This window comes from Amphiura filiformis, chromosome 10, assembly GCF_039555335.1.
Source record: "Amphiura filiformis chromosome 10, Afil_fr2py, whole genome shotgun sequence".
Lineage (NCBI taxonomy): Eukaryota > Metazoa > Echinodermata > Ophiuroidea > Amphilepidida > Amphiuridae > Amphiura > Amphiura filiformis.
The window spans coordinates 65,788,898-65,813,573 of record NC_092637.1 but is presented as its reverse complement, the minus strand read 5'-3'; positions in this window follow the sequence as shown (position 1 = coordinate 65,813,573).

Below are 24,676 nucleotides of genomic sequence, written 5' to 3'. Positions count from 1 at the left end.
ACCAACAAGTGTTCGTCAGAACTGAAAAGCACTTGTAATCTAGTATTTCTGAAAGTGGGATAAGCTTAAAAATATGGCCCCAAAAAGTGGTACGTACTCAGAAAGTTTGAATGGCCCACCGCTTAAGTTGGTTTTGCGGAATATCAATTTTAATCGTTTTATTTTATCAAAAAAAGGAGTCATTTTCATTGTCCTCATAATATTAGCTTGCCAATGATATGATGTTGTTTTTGTAATAGACCTGTTCCTTTAAGCAATACTTTCGTATTGATTATATTATTGACCTTAACTCAAGAACAGCAAGACCTTTGGAAATATAAATTATTTGTGACATGTCATGTCAAAAGGAGACACTTTTGGGCAGGTTATCAATTTTGAGATTTTTACATAATTATCTTAAATATAGAGATATGTTGCTCCACAACGCCGTTTCCCCCAATGAAATCGGACATTCCTAAGTGAAGATATTGAGTTCGTAAGTTATGGTATTATAAAATTGGAAATCGAGATATCGGCCTTTTAAAATATTATTGACAATGTTGAGAGTAGGAATTACCGTGAAAAATGTTTCAAAAATACAATATGCCAGTTATATTCCGGTCTGAAACTATCAGACAATATTTTTAACATTAATAACATCACAAATTCACAACAAACCCAAATTGTGAACAAATTACCACCAGGTAGATTTTTGGCTATTTCTCCATTTACGATCCTGCCCAAAAGTGTCTCCTTTTGACATGACACGTCACATTTGCTTCCTTGACTGATTTCCTATGAGATCAACATTAGAAAATACACTACAGGTTTTAAGTTAAATGGCTAAAACTGCAAAAGATATGGCTGCTACCATCCGACTCGCCTTAATCTTATGAGATTTCATTTATGGCAATATGAATGAATGAATGAATGAATGAATGAATGAATGAATGAATGAATGAATGACAATGACGATTAAAGTGTATTACTTTATATAGACTAAAGTTTTATTGGTTTGAAATACAAGTAATTCATAGTTGATGATAATAAGTAACACGTTTTCATAGTTGCAGACTTCAACTTGTTGATACTGAATAGAATATGAATGTTTCGCCGCTCATTTACTCATTTCAGTGCTCAATCGCTCATTTACATGCTCATTGATTCATTTCCCTAAAATCTACTTCCCGATTAAAAATTTTAATTTATTTACAATCGCTCATTCATATTCATATATGCTAATTAGCCACGTCCATCTCGTGCTTTATTCATTTATTTATTTGAAATTTTCTTTTTTGAATTTTTTTTTAAAGATTTTTTTTTAATGTTTACTGAAACTTTTTTTTAATTTTTTTGAACATTTGTTTTTCCAAATTGTTATTATTTATCTTTTGTAATGAATTGCCTTTTTTATCGATCGATTGGGCAGGGAGATGTGCTCTAGCTATAACACTACGTCACTAGTACAATGCAAATATGTTGATACGCTGATTTGAAGCTCACAAGGCGTAAAATGTGAAAATTTTGGATCGCAACGTGGAGGGCGACAAGTGCAAAATGCATGGCATATGGCATGACCCTATACTAATCTTGAATAGCATTTTTACTTGTACCATATGTAACAATATACCTCTAACTAGTTCATTTTATACCAAGTTTTGATACCAAATATATTTCAAGTTGAACCTCAAACATTCCACTGGCTGTTTCATATCTGATAGCAATTGCCCTAATTGATGCAGATGTAGCAAGTATTGCCTTATATATTCTGGGCAAAAAGGCAAGACACTAGGCAACTAGGGCTAAGCATGTTTTAGACTACAATAATCCTTAGAACTGGTAATGCAGAACAAGCCATCGATAAGTATAGCGCAGTACATTGTTAAAATTACCTGCAGCTGCTCTCATAATTTTGACAATAAGCCTTACAAATAATGCTTACACTAAATACTGCTTTCACGAAGCCTAAAAATATTGCTTAAGTATGCCTTAGGTAAGCCTTATTTTGATGATTTTATGCCTTATACTGCTTATAAGGCATACAGTATAATATCGCTATAAGAAAATCATATTACTTCTTTGTGTAAGCAATATATGCCTAAGTATCAGAAAGTAAGCCATTAGATATTCCTTAAGTAAGCCTTATGGTGATTTTATGCCTTAAATATTGCTTATAAGGCATACGGGTACAAGGCTTCCAAGCCTTATGATATTGCTAGGCATATTGCTTAAATATGGCTTAATTTTGGTAAGGGGTATTATGCTGAACATCAAGGGAGTAGACAGAGTACCAAATACTACCATCTGCAATATGCTACAGACAGCACCACTTGTTGAGAAAGCCAGGACTTAACTGACATTTGTAGGGCATATACTCAGCTTGCCTAACGATGGGCCAGTAAAAGACGGCAACGAACCTTGTTCTGGAATTACATCAAGTGTATTTTGGGTGGATATTGACAGCATGGTAAGTCAAGCTCAACTCTCAGCAATGGTCCAAGAGAGAATTATAATGATCTATACCTAAATGGTACATGACCTGCTGAAATGCTGATCAGAGTGTATGGATAGGAGGCAACTCTATCTCACATCAATTAGCACTTTACACCAGGCAGTGAGTTTTCCATCATCATGATCATAAAACATTTAGTTTGCTCATACTGTCACGGACCAGGGGTTTTGGAAAATGAATAAAAGTCCGACTTATGACGAAGTCGGACAATTCCCTGGCCGTGGGTAGCGTGGCCGAAAGGAACAGAAACAAAAGGTGAAGCGGCGGGAAAATTTGGATATTAAAGAGCAAACCGAAACACAATAAAGTTCTATTAAAGACAATAAAATATAGCATATCAAACAAAAATATTTAATTATCAAGTTCATTTTTTTCTCATATATTGCACATAATTAATATTTTTATTTCATGATTTTTATTTTATTGATTTGCAAATGTTTTATATTAGCGAACTTTTAACATTTAGACATTTAGAAAACAAAGACATAATGTTGGCATCAGATATATTTTAAAAAGGAAATGGGCCAAAAATACTAATGAAACCCCGACTTGACCAAAGAAAGCAAAACTAACTAAATAAATCCTAAATTAATTACTAACTTAATCTACTGACGGAAACCTAACCTACAAGCTTCAAAATTAATTTAAATAAAGTACAGGCCTTTGCACATTAATATTTCACAATAAACCAATCACAAAACCACAATAAAGCAATAAATGGGCGGGGTTCTATCTACAAATCCAAAGCCCCCCAAATTTGCAACTGAACTAATTTTTGTGCAGGCACAATCCGCGGTCGGAAGAAACGGGCGGGGCTCTTTTATACAGATAGGCGCCCAGCCACCAGTATCTACCGAACGTGCAAACAAATAAACAAAAGCTGAATAAGCAACAAAAGCTGAAAAGCTAAATACACATTCAGCGTATTTTACTGAATTTTTATTCAGCATGTATCGAAAATTTCAGTGTGCATCACTGAACGAAACTCAGCGTGTGTCACTGAATCATTCAGCGCATAAATTCAGCATAAATGCACTGATCATTTTTTTTTATCGAGACACAAAATAATAAAAGGCCTAAATTAATTATGAAAGTTATCACCAAGTCCAATTTCCTACAAGTGTAGGCTTAAAGGACAAGGTGATAAATAATAAAGGCCTAAATTGATAATAAAAACCAAGACCAAGTCCGATTTCCTACAAGTGTAGGCTTAAAGGACAAGGTGATAAATAATAAAGGCCTAAATTGATAATAAAAACCAAGACCAAGTCCGATTTCCTACAAGTGTAGGCTTAAAGGACAAGGCAATTAAACAAAAGCACGACAAGGGGTGGGTTTTGTGAAAAGGAAGCGGTGACGTTCCAATTACCTGAAAGGGAAGGTAAAAACGTCAACTTCCTAAAAATGCATTCAGAAAAACAAATAAGATTTGTAATTACAAGCAAGCTTATCGTGCAAAACAAGTCTGAAAGGGGATCACCCGGAGTTCAAGACTCCTTTTTAAAGGTGATGCACAAAACTTTACATGCAGAAATTGCAGCCAACCAAATTTTTATATAAATGAATTATGAAGAAAAAAAAATATATAGGCCTAATTAATTTTCGTAATTAACGAAAAGATTTTTGCAACTAAATTTCATGTCTCGAGAAAACAAAATTGCACACCAAAATATCTCCAAACATCATTTCAAAATCGTATTAACCATATCCAAAACTTCAACTTCAAATCATCAGAAAACAATTTTTGCAAAGGCCTGAAATTATTGGCAAAGTATTCTACACTAATTAAATTCCGTCATCCTAAAATTACTTACAACTAACCTAAGAAAAAGATTAAATAAATACCCCAAATTATTTTTATGCAATCTCCGGTCAAGGAAGGGTTTACAGTATAAAAATTAGCTTTGTTTTAGGATGCCAACATTACTCACATTCATCAGCTTGCATACATCCCTTTACACACAAAAGTCCTGCAGGAAAAAATTTGGCCTCACACTCCCATGTATATCCATCTCGTTCAGTCATCAGCTCACATACTCCCAACTAAAAAGAAACATGCATCAAACTCCTAAACAAAATAATCCTTTCCAAATCAATACACAGGCAAACAAAAGAGACAATACAAAAAATGCAAGATGCACCAATCACAGAGTGAGAGAAGCAGTGAAGTGAAGCAAGAGTGAACAATAAAGTAAAAACAGGTGTTCAACAAAAAGATGAAATTGAAAGGAGATGAAAGGTAAAAGGTCAGAAAGTTTCAGATAAAGACAGAGGGCAGCAGAACAAATCAGTAGAAGTAAAAGCAGAGGGTGATGGCACATCCAACATAAAAAAAAATACATTTTTGTAAAATTAATCCAATTATCTATTTGCGACAATACGTCTTCATGAGATCACCAGTTTGATTGCTCTCATCAACTCTTCAAGTGATCTTAAGCATTTCCAGAATGTTTCACTCCAGATGGTGGCAAGTTATGTTTTGAAATCAAAGTCACAGTGTATTAGGAGTATAGAAGTGACCATCAGCCTCTTGCTCCAAAACACTTTAGATACCACAAGTAAATTGCTCTTGTTTTCCAACCCTCTCCCGAGCGCGCATCCGTTTATCTGAGGTATCCAATAGAAAGGGGTATGGGTTAAAACCGCAAGCAAAATTTGGACAGGCAGAGATAATATTACCACATGTACTGCAACTGGGAGAGGTATAATTAAGTTGTAGATAAGAGGGAAATAAAAAGGCATGCAAGGGGAAATGCAAGAGTGAAAGGTACAGAGGCATGAGAGGTGAAAAAGAAGATAACAAACAAACTGGAGTTCTCTCTGGTCAGGTGGCGCTGTGTAGCGCTCCTGTGGTCTTCACAAGAGTACTCCATCTCACTCGAAATGATGCCAAGTGCGTTGCACCTTGCATTCCTTGGTTAGAAACCATATTCACGTCATTAGTCCAAGATGTTGGTGGACGTCCTCTTCCTCGTTTGCCTTCCATAGCCCCTTGCAAAATTTGTTTTTCTACACCTCCATGTTTCCTGACAATATGGCCAAAGTACTTCAGCTCTCTCCATTATGCCGCTTCTGGTGCTTGTCGAGGATCCAGGAATTTGTTCTCCTGTCCTTCCATGTCACTCGTAGAAGCATCCTGTAACACCACATCTCAAAAGCATCTACTCTTTTCCTATCATTCTTGGTCATAGCCTAAGACTCGCATCCATAAGTGGCAATGGAAAAAGATCAATCAGCTCTACTCTGCTGCTACAAATAAGGGCGGTATCATCGGCGTACCTCAGGTTAGTAATTCTTGTACTGCCAAACTTCAAACCACTTCAAACTCCACCTTCAAACCCTTCCAAAGTTGTTCTCATTATGTCTTCAGAGTAGATGTTAAATAGGTTTGGTGATAGCACACAGCCCTGTCGTAAGCCTCTTCCAATCTTGAACCAATCTGTGTCCCCACTACTTATTCTGACTGCCGATTCTTGGTCTTCATATAAGCAGCTGATCAGATCCACAAGATGACTTGGGAAACCCATCTTTTTCATAGTTTCCCACATCTGAGGGTGGCTAACACAGTCAAAAGCTTTACTGTAATCTATGAAGCACATGTAAAGAGGAGGTCTATGCTCTCTGCATTTCTCAATCACATTCCTGATATTGACGATTTGGTCCCTAGTCCCCCTTCCTTCACGAAATCCTGCCTGCTCATCAGATATTTCTTGCTCCATTTTGTTCTTCATTCTCTTGATGATGATCTTTAGAAGCACTTTACTTGCATGACAAATCAGGCTGATGTTCCGGTGATTGGAACACTCTTTCAAATTTCCCTTCTTTGGCAGTGGAATAAATACTGCCCTGCCCTTCTTTTTCCAGATGATACCACAAAGACGCCACATTAGGTATATCCCTTCTTTACCAGTTGCCTTCCACAACTCAGAAGCTACATTATCAATGCCAGGTGACTTAGCATTTTTCATTTGTTCCATGGCAAGCTCAACTTCAGATCTCAATGGTGGAGGTTCTTCCTCACTCGTTTCAGACTGTACATACCCCTTGTCATATTGTGCCTCAAACAGCTGGGAACTATACTGAACCCATCGCCTTTTGATGTCTTCACTTTCGGTAAGAGTGTTACCTTTCTCATCATTTATAACATCCATCCTGGGGGTCCACTTCTTAGTAAGTTCTTTGGCAATATCAAAAGCTATTTTTGAGTCACCCTTACATATTTCCATTTCCACACACTTCCTTTCGATGTAGTTTCTTTTGTCCTCCTTAACACTTTTGGAGACCTCTTTAAGCGTGCCCATTCTTCCTTTCCTCCATCTGCCTTTGCTCTCTTCCTGTCATCAGCTAGGTTTAAGGTCTGCTGAGAGATCCAGGGCTGTTTCCGTTTCTTCTTTCTGGGGATGTGCTTCTTTGCTGTGCTCTGGACTGCTTCTTTCATGTCTTCCCACAATTCAATTGGGGTCTGCTCCTCTTCATTAACTTTTAGTAACTCGTCAAACCTGTTATTCACATCTACTGAATATTGAGTGGGAATGTTGTCAACATCATACCTGGTAGGTGATGCATTGTCTCTCTTAGCTTTCAGTTTTGTGTCACTTTGGCTACAAGTAGCTGATGGCCACTACCACAGTCAGCGCCTGGTCGTGTCCTGACATTTTGGAGTGATGTTCTCCACCTTTTCCTGACCATGATATAATCAATCTGGTTTCTTGTTCTATCTCCTGGGCTCATCCAAGTCCACAGTCTCCGTGGATGATGCTGAAATAACGTGTTCCCAATGACTAGGTAATTAGCTTCACAAAATTCCTCCACTCTGTCTCCACGTTCATTTCTGATCCCAAATCCATATTGGCCTATACCCAGTTTTCTCCTTCATTTTGCCAATCTTAGCATTCCAATCCCCCTGTACGATGAGTAAGTCTCTTCTAGGTATACTATCCATAACTCGTCATCTCACTCTCTGATGCATCTGATGTTGGTGCATAAACTTGTATGATAGAAATATTTAAAGGATGTTCTTGCAGTCTTGCAGTCATCACTCTCTCATTTATTGGATTATATGTGACATGTCATGTCAAAAGGAGACACTTTTGGGCAGGTTATCAATTTTGAGGTTTTTACATCTTAAATAATAGAGATATTTTGCTCCACAACACCGTTTTCCCCCCAATGAAATCGGACATTCCTAAGCGAAGATATTGAGTTCGTAAGTTATAGTATTAACAAATTGGAAATTGACATATCGGCATTTAAAAATATTATTGACAATGTTGAGAGTAGGAATTACCTTGACAAATGTCTCAAAAAATACAAGATACCAGTTATATTCCGGTCTGAAACTATCAGGCAAATATTTTAATAAACATTAATAACATCACAAATTTGCAACAAACCCAAATTCTCAAAAAATCACCCAGGCAGATTTTGGCTATTTCTCCATCCTGCCCAAAAGTGTCTCCTTTTGACATGACACGTCACATATCCCAAAACACACTTGCTGTGGTTCTTTCTATTATGACACCCACTCGTTTCCTTCCAGTATCTTTTCCAGAATAGATAAACATACTTCCATCATCTGTAGTGAACCTCCCTTGTCCAAGCCACCACAACTCTGTTACTCCTAGGATCTTAATATTCTTTCCCCACAACTTCAATCTTTCCTCCTGACATATTGCGTACATTCCATGTAGCAATATTTATTGGCTTCCTTAAAGGGGTGCTGTTCCGTTCCTTCCTGGGACCGTCAAGAACAGGAATTCCAGTAGCAGGCTTTAATCCTGATCTGTCATCACCAACAGGTGTACTCTGGGAAGCATCTCTCTCTTCCCCAGTAGCCATTGACGTATCTTCCGGCCTGCGGGTCGCACCTTCCGATACCCTCGTTTTCTTTTGATTTCGTACTCTCATGTTTACATTCGAGGCCAAGTAGTACGATGGGTGGCCAGGTCCTTCCGTACCAACAGAGAGCGCCATTCCTGAGTTCTTACAGTACTAGCCTCCTCTTGACACAAACCCTGGATGCCAGATGTGTGCTTTGTGTAATTGTGTTTTGCCGTTGCATACTGCAGTTACTGTCCGTTTTCCTATACAAAATACACAGTGATCTCACCATTGACGCGTGACCTCTACAAATGATGTATGTTGGAAGAATGGGCACTTCCCTAGTTAACATCACTGTGTGAAAAATAACCAGCCAATATTTAACTTATTCTCCAAACTTCTAGCAAATATATTTCTCTAACATGACCTAAAATTACAGCTAGGTTAAATGTTCAGAAATAGTCGCACTTTTGTAAAATATGAGTGAGGGCAAGGCATAGCTAGCCAACTCCCCGTGTTAATTGAATGGAGATTTGACCGAAAATATTGGTATCGGACCGCTCACTTCTGAAGGATGCCACAATAAAACGGTACAAGCTACATTTAAACTATTCTCTGGCAATCATCATGATGAGTTTTTTATATAGTATGCCGAAATTGGGTACTGTAGGTGATTGACAAAGGGTCGCACTTTTGTGTTTTAGGAAGGATATGTAAACGACAGATAACACCAAAAATATGAAGAAATTATTTCCAAACCGTGTTAAGTCAACAATCATTATGTTGCTCATTTTCAAGAATGCTGGTTAACAAAAAGCAGGCCATTGTCTCATTTCGTGAACAAAGGTCCACTACCATTGTTTCCTTGCGTTTCCTTTATAATCGGTTACCCAACTGAAGCTGTATTATAGCAGCTCATTGCTATATCGCACATATAAAACAGACACATGTGCACAGCCAGAGAAGATCCGATTTAATCAGTTGAGCTGTTTCAATGAGTGTTATCTTGGTTTAATAGCTTTTAATGGGGTTTAAGTCCTGCAAAGGTCGAGGTGAATTCTACTGTAGACATGACTGCATCATGGACCATACCGTTGATTCCTCCGGCGCAACACATACATAAATGCTGTTGACCATTGACAACTATTTAAACTATAGCTAGTATTCGCTATTTACCCATAGCTGCATGGGTTAAAGAAGGTTCACCCTACAAAAGTGTCCCTTCCTTCTGCCTACTCATACCACAATGACGAGGTAACATGGTGGAGGCTGGATGAGCTCCGAGTTGGAAGAGAGGAGTTGGAAGAGAGGAGTTCTTGAAGTCAGCTCTTGCTGTTATACTGACAGTGGGTCTCAGCGCCCCCTGAGAATCCACATTCCTACACAAAACACTATGATTGGGACAGCAAGAAAGAAAAGATGAAAAGAAGAAGTAAAAGTCACAACACAAGCTGGCACCCACTCTAGCTTTTACCCGACAAAAGGAAATGGACGATGATGTCCGTCTGTGGACAACCTTTTAGTCCACAGTCCGGATTTAATTTGACAGCATCGTCGATTTCCTGATGTCCGCGTGAGGTTGCGCCGTCACCTTCACACTAGGGATCTGTATCCTGTACCGCCAGTGTGAAATGGGTTATGTGCCCATCAGTAATGGAATTCAGCGCCTTTACCCTAGTATGTGGAATAAGAACCCCCATCCTCTACAAAACCTAGGACGAAAGCTCCAATCCAAAAACAACACCAGACAAAAAACAAGCTGCCAAGCCTTCTAAATTGGCTCACCTTTCCTAACCAGCTGTGTTGCGAATTAAGGTAGAGAAGGTAGTAAACAGGTTGAAAGATGAAAAAATAGAGTAGGCAGGAGCATCCAAAATGGGACAATGTGTAAGTACCCATTTGGAGAAAATCCAGCATAGATGGAAAGAGTTGGCACAAGTGCCAAAATGCTGGCAAAAGGTAGTTTAAGCTCCTCGACACTGGGAAAAGGTGTCTCCCTTTTCTGGAGTTACGCATCAACAAACCTGGCCATTTCAAACAAAATGGCTGCCACATAGGCCTTTTTATTTTCAAATGGCCGTCACATGCAGCATTTTTCACCTATTACACCAAATAAAATACAATTTTCTGCAATTTAAGATACTTTCTTACTATCCTCTTTATATGGTTGTCATTTTATGAATTGTTGCCTCAAATTATATTGTAATAGCAATATAGTAAATATTTATATAATATTGAATGGCTTTGAGTGTGATACAAGAATATAGGCCTATTGCACGATCGAGTGCAATATATTATTGTATCGCACGAAAATAAGCCATTCAATAGTATTATTATTATTATTATTTATATCAGTTTTTTGCTATGCGGTAAAATGAAAATTTAAGCTTACCTAGCCACCAGCTTTAACCAATATGTAGGCCTATTTGTAGGCCTAGATCATGTGGATTATACTTCCTAAGGTTATCATCATCCAGAATCGCGGCGAATTTCAAAGTTTGTGATTTTACTTGTTTATACAGTAGGCCTACGAAATCTCCTGTGAGCCGTTACGATGTCTGTATTGTTGTACTGTTGTATCATGACGCGTGTTGGTCCTGTCACCATGGTAACGCGCGACGCGTACGAGATACGCATACAATATTATAAACACATTGTATTGCATCCGGGTATTTTGCAAATATTGTACAATATACAGTTTTGTTGTATCGCTCAAAAGCCTGATATAAATAATAATTAATATCCTTTGTCGAAAGTGGATTTTGGCGGCCATTTTGTAACATGCGACCTAGAATTGTTCGCAATGTCTCCACTTTTAAAAATATTCCCTATGTCATGGTGTACAACTGTGCCAAATGTCATGCTTGTACGTAAAAACCCACAATTTTTTCACGTATCTGCGTAGCTAAAATGAATTCAAGTTACAGATCAACTCACTTTTAAGTCCATTTTAAAATACCTTGCGTTTTCGTTTCTGCACCAATAGACTTACGAACAGTAGGAAATAAGAACAAAAATCCAAGGGTCCTCCGGACCATAGGGCCTGCACTTTGGCTCGACATTTGAAAGGGGTGTGAATTCATTTTTGGATACGCCCCTATTATAATTAGGTAATACTCGAACACATTCCCTATATGTATATACATGTACCACATGTAGTAAATCTGTCTGCTTTATCTGTATTGTGCCTTTCTTAAGCAAATAGTTAAACACGATTTCATCAAACATTATAACAATAGCTCTTTTACAGTGCCTCATTTCAAATATATAGTTTTAGTTTTGGTTTTGGTTTTGGCCACTAGGTTTCCTATTGTCCTGCCTAACCGCTTGAATCACAAGATATCGAACTCATTGTTTCTACCTTTTGTTTAAAACTAAACATTTGTGGCAGGTAGTTTCGCTTTTGGTTTCAGTTTCTTATAAGTGGTGTGACAAATAAAATTACAGGATTTTCGAGTTACCTGATCTAAGTATACAAAAGAAATGTTTAAATTTCGCAGTGCAATATTCACGAGCAGAGAAGTCGAACAAAGCAGTCTACATTTGAAAGCATTGATTTAGTTTGAAAGCATTGACAAGAGACTACGAAATTAGCCTAAGCTGATTTCACTGTGAAAATATATAGACCATCGAAATATTTCCACAGACATGACAATAGACACTTGACAGATTATGACTTCAGTGGTATAAACACTATTATACAAATCTCTATTTATGTGCATGTCGCATGACGGAAGATCAATATCATAGAAAGCTGGTTTAAACTGACTTTTATTCAATTTATTTATTGGAGAAGGGAGAGAGAGAGAGAAAGAGATAGCCAGGGAAAGAGTTTGTGTGTGTGTGTGGGAGGGGGGGGGGTAAGGGTAAGGGAGAAAGAGAAACAGAGGGGGGAGAGCATTGGAAGTGGGAAGGGAAGGAGGGGGAGAGGGGGGCTTAAGAGTGGAGTGGAATAATAGGGAAGAGTCGATATCGAGTGTGGGGAGGGGGAGGGAGGAGGTTATATATAGGTGGCGGAGGAACATAGGTAAGAGGTATGGGTTGTGCTTTCCGGGAATAATCTAATTCATAATCAAATCATCTACATCATCATGCATCGTTTATATTTCAGACAAATAAACAAAACACCCCCCCACCCCTCAATATATGCACATGATTTCTACATGTAGGCCTAGGAATCGTATATATCCATCCCAACGATGTCTATGCATAACTTATTTTATGGTGTCATGGAAGTGTGCCACCTACGGCAAGAGAGCATCAAAAATCGCCCGCGTTGTTAAATATCGATAATGAAAATGTTAGCACAATAGGCTATTATATACGTATGGTTATAGGCCATTATACTTTTGATTATATATACCCTCTTGTGTCCTCCCAGCACAATAGTGTTATGATTGCATACCAGTTCATCTCCACATTTTAATCCCTTGATTTTTGGTTTCTGAACAATAGAGAAACCAAAACTATATATTTGAAATGAGGGAGTGTGCAATCATCCCGGGCAATAATTGGGCAATAATAGAGGATGTGGGTGAAATTATTGATTAGCTCCATACAAAGGATTTGAACCGGTGTCCTTCACCGTAATCATGGCGCAATGCAGTGCATTCAATCAAACGTTGTCGTCAACCTATTTGATCCTATAGTGCAATAAGTGCATTTGTTATGTGTGTGAGACGAGCTGTCGCGGTAGATTGCAATAGCTTGTAATCATGCTTTTGTTGAATGAATTTGAGTACTCCGCCATATTTACGGTATGAACGTCATAATCTAGGAGCGTGTTTATAGTGAGCCAGATTATCCGGTATTTAGCGTATAAGTACATCTTATACGGTATTGGTCGCCACTATAAACAGACCAATAGCGCTATTTGCCGCACATATTATACGGAACTGATATCCTTCGATATCGATGGATATTGCAGTATATTCTTTCCGTATACGGCCACTATAAACAGACAGGGATTAACGATACCGTTATTCAAGGAAGTTGAGCAGGGTAATATAACTCTCCGAGCTCAAATTTGTCACTGTAATAACACATCACCTACAGATATGGTACGGCACTGTAGCAATAATGTTTTTATAAATGGTCGGTATCGTTTCGACGGCAAACTATTTGAAACTGGCACCATATTTGTGTCTCCCACATTGCATTGCGGTGACCTCGAACACGCTGAGTTCAACCACCTCGGATTCAGAATAGCGCTATTGATTGCCACTATAAACAGCCGAGATAACGGATAAGTCACATTCCATTCTAATCCCATATGCGTATAATGATACCGTATAAATACCGTACACCACTATAAACACGCTCTATGTGATTATTTGCATTGGATGTCTTGAATACGCTGGCGAAGTTGTGTAATAATCGGATTAATGCTATAACAGTAGGTGAATACAAGTTTTGAATATATCGCGTTGCAAAGCCCCATTCAGTGATCCCAGCGAAAGTGAAAAAAAAAATCAAATTGTTACTTTTATAAATTTTTTAATGAAAAAATGGCAAAAACCCAAGAAAACGGCAGTATCGACGAAGTTGAAGCCCCATTCAAATAGGCCTACATGTAGCTAATTTATATATACTGTCAGTATATAAATTAAATCAGTTCAATTCACGCCGAGTGTCCTTGACAGGTTTGAATTTGCTTCAGCGGTCATGAAAGAATTCAAAAGATAACCTCTGCCCCAACAATCCCAAGCAATGGTCTGAAACTGCTCTTCGGATGATGATAGTCATAATGATCAAAAGATTATTACTGACTATATCATTGTACAAAAATCTGAATTTTGGTGATTTTTACGATCGGCCAGATGAAAAAATCACTGAATGGGCCGTTAGTTCCCTCCACTCCTTACCCTGGCAATATGAATCAAAGAAAAATAAAGAAAAAATTAAATAAAACAAGAGAAAAAAAAAGACAAAGAAAAAGAAACAATAAAAGAAAAACAAATATGAAAAGTTCGAACAATATTTGGTTTATAAAATTAATGTGACCGTGATGAGGCTCGAACTCACCACCTTCCGATTTAAAGTTCGAAGCGCTCGTGTACCAAATTCTGACGCCTTACCAAGTGAGCTGTGCTCCTGAGATACGAAATAAAAATAAAATAATACACTGTATACCTGCTTGTGTCGGTAATTGATTTGCTCAAATTCCATAATGGTACAGTGCAACAGAGCAAAATGCCCAAAATTTAAAAGCTATATAATTTATGAACAATATACACTACACATAAAAAATACTAATACAAGGGAATTTCAACATAAGAATCCAAACAATTAAGTACCAACATGCACAGCTTTGTCCTTATATCACATTTGGGTTTTTAACAAAATGTTATCAAACCTCTACTGTGATTGGCAGCTGTACAAGGCATCTTTTTGATAGCTGATAATGGCCATCCATTCAGCAAGTGGCTACTAACTGACCTTGACAGGCTTGAATGAGCACTGTCATCTGCTACAAACACATCACACTCTAGGACCTGGTCGCCTATATTAATTTACTAGTCAACATTTGCATAGTAACCGCATAGTCGGAGGCAAGGTTCATTATTGATTGGAGATTATATACGTATTTATTACTAATAGACAAGTAATATATATATATCGTGTGTTTGCGATTTATTCCGTAATCAATAAGTATGATGAACAAACGCATTTCTGGCAGAAGCACTCACAGCGTAGTGGTATTCGATCTCGACTGTTAAATAAAAGGTTGTGGGTTCGAACCCTGGTAGAATTTTAATTGGAATAAATTTGTTTTTCTTTTGTTAAGGGCTGGGGTATGAACGTTTGGACAGTATTTATTGGGGACATGAGAGCACATCAGACCTATCGAATTGCATTCTGAATACGAAGAATGTCCTTCTGATATCAAATAATTTTGATTTTTGAAATTCGCAACGTAATACACATTTTATGGCAAATCATTAAAAATTGATATTTTTGATATTTTACAGTACTCGAAGTAAACTTTATAAATCTGATGATTTATACTTAATGTGTATGTAGGTGGGATGAAAAGCCGACGATCAATTGAAAATTTTGACCTTTCGTATTGAAGATACGGATTTTTTCCCAAAACACCAAAAAAAATTAGGTCTTTTTGGGAAAAAATCCATATCTTCAATATGAAAGGTCAAAATTTTCAATTGATCGTCGACTTTTCCTCCCAGCTACATACACTTTAAGAATATATCATTAGATTTATGAAATTTACTTCGAGGACTGTTATATATCAAAAATTTGAAAAATATCAATTTTTTATATTTTGTCATAAAATTTGTATTATATCGAGATTTTCAAAAAATGAAAAATATTTGATATCAGAAAGACATGCTTCGTATTCAGAATGCAATTCGATACGTCTGAGATGCTCTCATGTCCCACAAAAAATACTGTCGAAACGCCATAAACGCTCATTTTAGATCCCTTAAGGGATAAATATCAAATATCAAATATCAAATGATATATTCTTAAAGTGTATGTAGCTGGGAGGAAAAGCCGACGGTCAATTAAAATTTTGACCTTTCATATTGAAGATATGGATTTTTTCCCCAAAAGACCTTTTTTTTTTTGGTGTTTTGGGAAAAAAAATCCATATCTCCAATACGAAAGGTCAAAATGTTCAATTGATCGTCGGCTTTTCATCCCACCTACATACACTTTAAGTATAAATCATCAGATTTGTAAAGTTTACTTCGAGTACTGTTAAATATCAAAATATCAATTTTTAATGATTTGCCATAAAATGTGTATTAAATTGCGAATTTCAAAAAATCAAAATTATTTGATATCAGAAGGACATTCTTCGTATTCAGAATGCAATTCGATATGTCTGATGTGCTCTAATGTCCCAAAATAAATACTGTCCAAACGTTCATACCCCAGCCCTTAAGTAAGAGGTAATAATTATGGCAATAAATCCGCCGTATAAAACTGAACACAGCTCAATCCAGCCTCATATAGGCCTATATCATGTAAATGTATTATGTGATGCAAATGTTGACTAGGAAAAAAAATATCGCGACCTGGTCACTATAATGCTACAGGGAGCACAGTACTTTGACAATGGAGTGAAAGACTATTATTACTGATTAGGCGCGGATTCTAAAAGTACAGCTCCTATGCGTGTGTAGCAAAAAATTGGAATAGAATGTTTGGAATCATGTAACTAAAATACTAAATGCATTTTGCAAAATGTGCTCTTACCAATTTATAAAGCATTTCATTAGCTTTAATTTGACATATTGTTTGACATGTTTGGAATTATGGTAAATCATTAAATAAAATATGTATTAATTAATCAATTATGTCAATTAATAAAAAAATTAATGCAAATATGCATATTTTCTCTGACAGAATTGTAGGATTTGACAAGAGCCATCTTTCTTGTAAGTTTGATTCTTATAACATACCGGTATCGTATTGCATACCGTTATAGTTGCAGAAAAATACGCGTGCAGGACACACATACGCACCCCCCCACACACACCCAGAGGATCGTACCGCTTTACAATCGTATAACATTCATTGGCGCTAGTAGTAGTAAATTCCAATTTTCTTTGCTTTACCTCACTTGTTCTGCTCAAAATTAAAAGGGGACATATCTGACAGTAAAAGCTTACATTTTATGGAAATTATGTTTAAATTTGCTTAAACAGCACAAAACAGATAAAGCAGACTAATGTACTATACATAGGCCTATACATGTATGGTATGCCAGGGACTGTTTAAGAATATATCATTAGATTTATGATATTTACTTCGAGGACTGTTATATATCAAAAATGTGAAAAATATCAAATTTTAATAATTTGTCATAAAATTTGTATTATATCGTGAATTCCAAACAATGAAATTTATTTGATATCAGAAAGACATTCTTCGTATTCAGAATGCGTTTTCTTTGTCTTTTTTTTTGTCTTTTCTTGTTTTATTTATTTTTCTTTGATTTATATTGCCAGGGTAAGGAGAGTAGGGAACTAAAGGCCCATTCAGTGATTTTTTTGATTTTTTTTTCATCCCGACGATCGTAAAAATCATCAAAATTCAGATTTTGGATACTAGACTGCGGAACTCAGTCTTCAATGATTTTTATAATTTTTATATTTTGGACATTATTATGACTATCATTTGAGGACTGAGTTCTTATGATCCGAGGAGCAGTTTCAGATAATTGCCTGGGATTATTGGGGCAGAGGTTATCTTTTGAATTCTTTCATGACCACTGAAGCATAGTCGAACCTGTCAAGGACACTCGGCGTGAATTGAAAGACCATGTCACTCGCCACAAAAGAATGTCAAAGGTCATAAAAGGCCTATGGCTGATTTTGTACGTTTCGTCATTGTCATAGATGTGCTAACATAGCTTGCTAGTGTAGTGGTTCAGCCGAAAGCCGTGTGTCTAAGATAAAAAAATAATGCATTTACGTGAGTCTGTAATTTATATACCGGTACTGACAGTATATAAATTAGCTACATGTATTTGAATGGGGCTTCAACTTCGTCAATACTGTCGTTTTCCTGTTTTGTTTTTTTTGCCATTTGTTTTTCATTAAAAAATTTATACACGTAACAATTTGATTTTTTTTTTCTACTTTCGCTGGGATCACTGAATGGGACTTTGTAGCGCGGATTATTCAAAACTTGTTTTTACCTACTGCTATATAGTATTAATCCGATTATTACATAACTTTGCCAGCGTATTCAAGACATAGGTTATGTAAGGGATAAACTGTACATGGGTATAGGGTATAGAGGCCCTGCATGCTTTTATCGATTGGCTCCAAACAAAGGATTTGAACCGGTGTCCTTCACCGTAATCACGGCGCAGTCCATTCAATCAAATGTCGTCAGTGTGCGAGACGAACGATGTATAAATCTGGAGGTCACATCATCACTTATCATGCTTATTGTAAAAAGTTTGTCCAATGCATATACTGTGTGTATTGTTCCCGGGTATTGTCAATGCAGTCAAGCAAACAGGTATTATATTTTGAAAAGGCCGCTATAGTATATTCACAGGGGTGTCTTGAATGGCCAATCATATGGGACATAATCAAATTGCAGTGACTGCTTCCTTTGTTACCACATGTCAGTCATCTTGTGATTATTGGACCAAAAAAAAAAAAAAAAACGAGCCAAAGTGCAGGCCCTATGACCCTTGCCTTTGAAATTTCAAGAGTCCGACCACGGACCCTTGCCTTTCAAGAGAGAGAGAGAGACTTAGCTACGGCGAACACGGTTGAAAACTTGATGGGAAACTAAAATGAAAGTGTACTCAGGGAGCTGTACGTATTATGTGAATCAGATTTTCCAGTGCAACAACAAAACTAGGATTTTCTGCTCTTTGCTTGGTTCAATTTTTACGGGTCACGTGGTCCCGTACCGTAGGAAATTTGCAGGTCCGCGCCTACTTTCACGGGTATTTGATGCAAGGACGCGCCTTATTTCGAGCGCTGCTTACGAAACTGACTGAAAAGGTAAAAAAAAAACACCCTTTAAGGGATGAGCCTATAGGCATGATAGGAATAACGACCAAACAAAGAAATTCTTGTTTCTGCCGTAATATTGTAGTCTTTCAACCCTTTCACAACTTCAGCTGTGTAACTTACAAAAATTCCCGCTAAAAAGTGGTTCTTTAAATTTTAGAAAATACATTAATAATCGCATTGGACTTTTCGTACTAATCGTACTATAAGTGACCACCAGCCTATAATGTTCTGATCACACTATAGACTGGGATTACATGTGACGTCATTGCCAGGCAATTGGTCTCTATACGCCGTAGAAGTGACGTCATAATCGGATTAACTACCATAGCAATAGATGAATACAATTTTTGAATAGACCGCCCTGCACTACAAGCAGATTGCACTAATCACCTGTGTATGTCAGCAAACATAGATTGAATACAATACCGCTCTTTTCAAAGATACTTATCTTACAGGTGCGAGTGATCAGCCTTTCTTTGACATCTATGGTTCAATGCATTGGTACCGCGTGAACGTTGTAGTGCAGGGCGGTATAGTCAAAATTGTATTCATCTATTGCTATGGTAGTTAATCCGATTAACTACGTCACTTCTACGGCGTATTGTTCCTTGCCCGGATATATGCCCACGCGGTCAGGGACCGTGCTTTTAAAACGCCCGCCAGATCACAATAAGGCCATTGAATTGTGTATTGGCCATACGTACTCGCTGAAGTATAACGGTAGCACGTTCCCTTACCGCCTCATTATTAATGTGTGGAAACGGGTCAGGGACGACATTCTAATCATTCTAATCCTTTCTGTTGAGGTCAATAGATAAAAGAAAGGCCTTGAACACAGGTGCGGGGTTGTAGATAATATTTAATCATCAAAGCTGCTGGCATAAGAAATTTCGAGGAGGCAGCGCTTGTTATTTCTTGTAAACACAATCTAATGTGCTACTCACTAAATGTAGAAGGCCAAGCGGGTCTGCAAATTAGTGCATGAAGCTAGTAAAAATATAGCTTCATGTTCAGTTTAATCAATTAAAATACTATGACTGGATATCAAAAAAATCGCGAGGCATTCTTTCTTGTTATGGGCGACAAGTATTAATTTTTATATTATTATGACAAAATCCAGTCCCTTCTCAATTGAATAGGCTCCGAGATTAGACTTTCCTTTCCAAAAATATATTATATGGCCTAGAGGACATGATAAAGGCCTAATCTAAGCCCATATTCGGCATACTGCAGTTACTGTCCGTTTTCCTATACACAATACACAGTGCTCTCACCATTGACGCGTGACCTCTACAAATGATGTACGTTGGAAGAATGGGCACTTGCCTAGTTAACATCACTATGTGAAAAATAACCAGCCAATATTTTAGCTATTCTCCAAACTTCTAGCAAATATATTTCTCTAACATGACCTAAAATTACAGCTAGGTTAGATGTTCAGAAATAGTCGCACTTTTGTAAAATATGAGTGAGGGCAAGGCATAGCTAGCCAACTCCCCGTGTTAATTGAATGGAGATTTGACCGAAAATATTGGTATCGGACCGCTCACTTCTGAAGGATGCCACAAAAAACGGTACAAGCTACATTTTAACTATTCTAAATAGGTTCTAGAAAATATAGTTTTGTAACATGTCCTAAATTTTTAGCTAATTTAGATGTTTGGAGAGGGTCTCACTTTTGTGTTTTAGGAAGGATATGTAAACGACAGATAACACCAAAAATATGAAGAAATTATTTCCAAACCGTGTTAAGTCAACAATCATTATGTTGCTCATTTTGAAGAATGCTGGTTAACAAAAAGCAGGTCGTTGTCTCATTTCGTGAACAAAGGTACACATACCATTGTTTCCTTTCGTTTCCTTTATAATCGGTTACCCAACTGAAGCTATAATACCAGCTTTATTGCGATGTCGCACATTGAAAACAGACACTTGTGCACAACCAGAGAAGATCTGATTTAATCAGTTGAGCTGCTTCAATGAGTGTTATCTTGGTTTAATAGCTTTTAATGGGGTTTAAGTCCTGCAAAGGTCGAGATGAATTCTACTGTAGACATGACTGCATCATGGTATCCAGAAACCTTCACAGTCCGAGCGGCGCTTGCACTCGCATCGCATTAAACTAGGCAAAGTTCGCTAAACTGAGGCCTGCTTCAATTGCCAACCTTTATCAAGGGGCGAGTTTGAGGTTTCATAGTCATCTATTACCTATACCATTTTCCCCCGATGTGGCAGTGACGTCAACGCGTGGAAACGGCTGTTTCGCTCGCGCATCTATGCGGCGTCTTTAAGCGCGTGCGTATGTACACCAGAGCTTTGATCAAACTCTAGCGAATGAGGCTGCACCTAATAAAATTTGTACAGTACTGACGTGACGTCACTGCCACATCAGGGTGAAAATGGTATTGAACATCGCAAACCAGCCAAATTTGTATAGGTTTGAATAGCTAGTAGAAAAACCGTGAATATAGTGTCAGAAAGTCTCACACATGTTAGTATAACCTTGTCGTTAATGTGACACCGAATGCAGCGCCATTTTTGGAATATATCATACATTGTGTGGACAAATATTAGGTCAAATGTAGGCTAAGTAGGCCTAAATCATGAAAATCGCTTAATCGGAATAATACCAACCAGCAACGGACATCGAGACAACAATACGTGAGAAGTTTGAGGTAAGTAAACCTTTTCCTTGTTATAAAAAAAAACAAGGAAAAAGCAGTAATTTTTTGAGAATGATTGGGCAGCTTATAAAGCAATACGAAATAAGGTCAACAATTTAGCTACCAAGCTAAAGAGGGAATATTTTGAGACCTCAATTAGGGAAGCTGGTACATATTCTCGTAAACTATGGAATACCATTAAGACAGTGATTCCTGCTTCTCAACATAAACCTTTAAGCTAATGATGGTGAGATAATTGCCAATGAGTTTAACAGCTTTTTTTCCAACATAGGCAAGGAGCTCGCTGAAGCCATCCAGGCTGACACAGTGCTTGAGGATCATCCATGCATAGGTGCATCATCGGAAGCTAGAGAGTTCTGTTTTTTTCAGAATAACTGAGGAGGATGTTTATAAACTTCTCAGAAACCTTGATGGTGGTAAGGCCACTGGCCTTGATAACATCAGCCCCAAAACTCCTCAAGGTTGGTTATGAATATCTGGATAAACCACTGGCTTATATCATGAACCTAAGTCTGGCAACCGGTATTGTTCCCTCTGCATGGAAAGTAAGTCGTGTTTCACCGATCTTCAAGGAGGGGGATCCCCTTGATACTAGCAATTATAGACCAGTATCTGTTATACCTGCCTGCATGAACATTTTTGAAAAGATTGTTTACACCCAATTATACAACTTTGTTGATAGTAATAATATTTTGTCTTCGAACCAGTCGGGATTTAGGCCAAAGCATTCCACACAAACGTGTCTTGTTAACGTCTCTGATTATTTGCTTGATAATATGAGCTCAGGTCATTTTACAGGTGCAGTCTTTCTGGACCTTAAAAAGGCCTTCGACACGATCCATGATCATAATGTTCTTGTTGAAAAGCTTCAGAGTGTAGGAATGCAAGGCGTAGAACTTGACTGGTTCTCATCGTATTTAAATAATCGTTTCCAAATAACCAAAGTGGGAGATCATTACTCTACCAAGGCTCCCATAAATTTTGGCGTCCCTCAGGGGTCAATCCTTGGCCCCTGCTTTTTACAATGTATATAAATGACCTCTCTAACCACCTTAAGAGTACTGATTCCAAGGTCTATTTATATGCTGATGATACAGATTGCAGAATAACTAACTCACTTTGAATGTCAAAAAAACCAAATCCATGTTGTTTGCAACTCAACACAAATTAGGCAGGACCGAAGAGTCTCTCAATGTTTATATCAGAAACGACCCCATCGAAAATGTCAATTGTTTTAAATATCTTGGCATTTGGTTAGACCCCTCTCTCACTTGGAGTGTTAACACCGATAAATTGGTCTCTAAAATAAACAAACGTATCGGTTTGCTTAGGCGTGTTCGCAATATCCTCCCGCAACACACACTGAATTTGCTTTTTAAATCACTTATTGTCCCTCATTTCGACTATTGTGACGTAGTATGGGGAAATGCATGCAAGACTTATCTTTCCAAAATTGACAAACTTCAAAATGCAGCTGGTAAGATAATTCTCGGTCTTCCTCGTAGGTATCCTACCAACGTTTTGCTTCGCACCCTTGGGTGGCAAAAGCTTCATGATCGTCGCTCCATTCATTTGAATGTCATGGTTTTCAAAAGTCTTACATGCAGTCTTCCTTCCAACCTGTGCAATATTTTAATCATGTTCATAAAACCTATAACCACATGACGAGAGCATGCTCTCAGGGAAATCTGGTCCCCCTTCATGCAAAAATAATTCTGACAAACGCAAATTTATTTCAAGAGGGGTGGTGTCTTTTAATGAATTACCTCAAATAGCAAAAAATCCCTTTCCAGAGTCTCGGAGCATTCAAGCATATTTTGTATTCATAACACCATTTTTAGTTCATTACTTTTCTTCGTGCAATTTTGATATTTAAAATGCTTCTTCACTATAATTATGTGCATCTAATGTAATCGCAGCTGGCATGAGTAATTAAATGTATTTTTACATAATGTTTTTATAAAGTATATTGTATACATGTGCAATTCTTATTATCTGTATTTCATATTTAATGTTAATGTATGTGTTTTTAAAAGATTTTGATGTATTTCATATTTAATTTTAATGTATGTGTTTTTAAAAGATTTTGATGTATTTTGTTTGACCCCTGGGCACCCCTGAAAAACAGTGCTTGCACTGATGGGGTTTCCCCAGGCAAAATAAGAACTAATAAAATAAATTTATCACAACGCCATATATTAACAAAGTACATTTTGAGAGGGCCTACGCTGGTTCTTTTGATTCTAGTTTAAAATCTGTTCATCACCTGCAGTCCGATTTGGTGTCTATGTTTTCATCAAAGTCTTGGGAATTAATGTGGATGGTATTTTGGTTAACAAAAACGATACTGTTAAAAATATCGGTATTTATGCAAGCGACATTTCTATTATGTAAAATGCATTGAAAATTGTCGGCTAAAGAATGCATAAGTTAAAATCGCGAAGAGTAATAGCAACAATACCTATCTACATTCCAAGCGGAAACGCTTTTCAAAAACATACCACCTTTTTTCGGGCAATCGCTGAAACCGAAATATGAAATTCCAGGCCATCTGTAAAAAAGTGCGTGGGCGGAAATGACCATGAACTTGGGTCACCGAGACAAATGTTTATATTGGTGTCATGCCTTTCATAGTGATACAAGAATTAGCCCTCAATAATGGCTTTCATTTGAACCGTTATTTGTTAAACTGCGATTTTTACTTTTTGAGAAATCAATGAACGTATCAAAAAACTTTTCGAAAGTCGATTTAAAATTATTGCCAAACCCGTTAAATGTGGGACACACTCAACCATGCTCAAGGAGCTGATCATTGTCATTAACAGTAGGAGATCCAGAGGATTAAAGTTTACGGTGCAAATTCAAACAGCAATATAAGAGTATTATTAGTCAAATTCAAAGTTAGTTGTTGGTTAATTCATTTAGCAACACAATAACATGACCTGGTGTGTTTTAAAACAAACGCGTGCATTGTCTTCCATCTGGGCTTCTTCAGTGCACGTTTAATTTCACCAATTTTTAAAGCATTGAAATTACACATTTTCCGCGTTGCGAGTGCATTTGTCCCAGCAAAGTAGTTCGTACATTTGGTTGGCACGCTGAAGTGTAGGAGGTGCCACTGACGTGACATACTTGACAAGAACAATCTTAGGTGAAATCATGCTGTTTTTTGA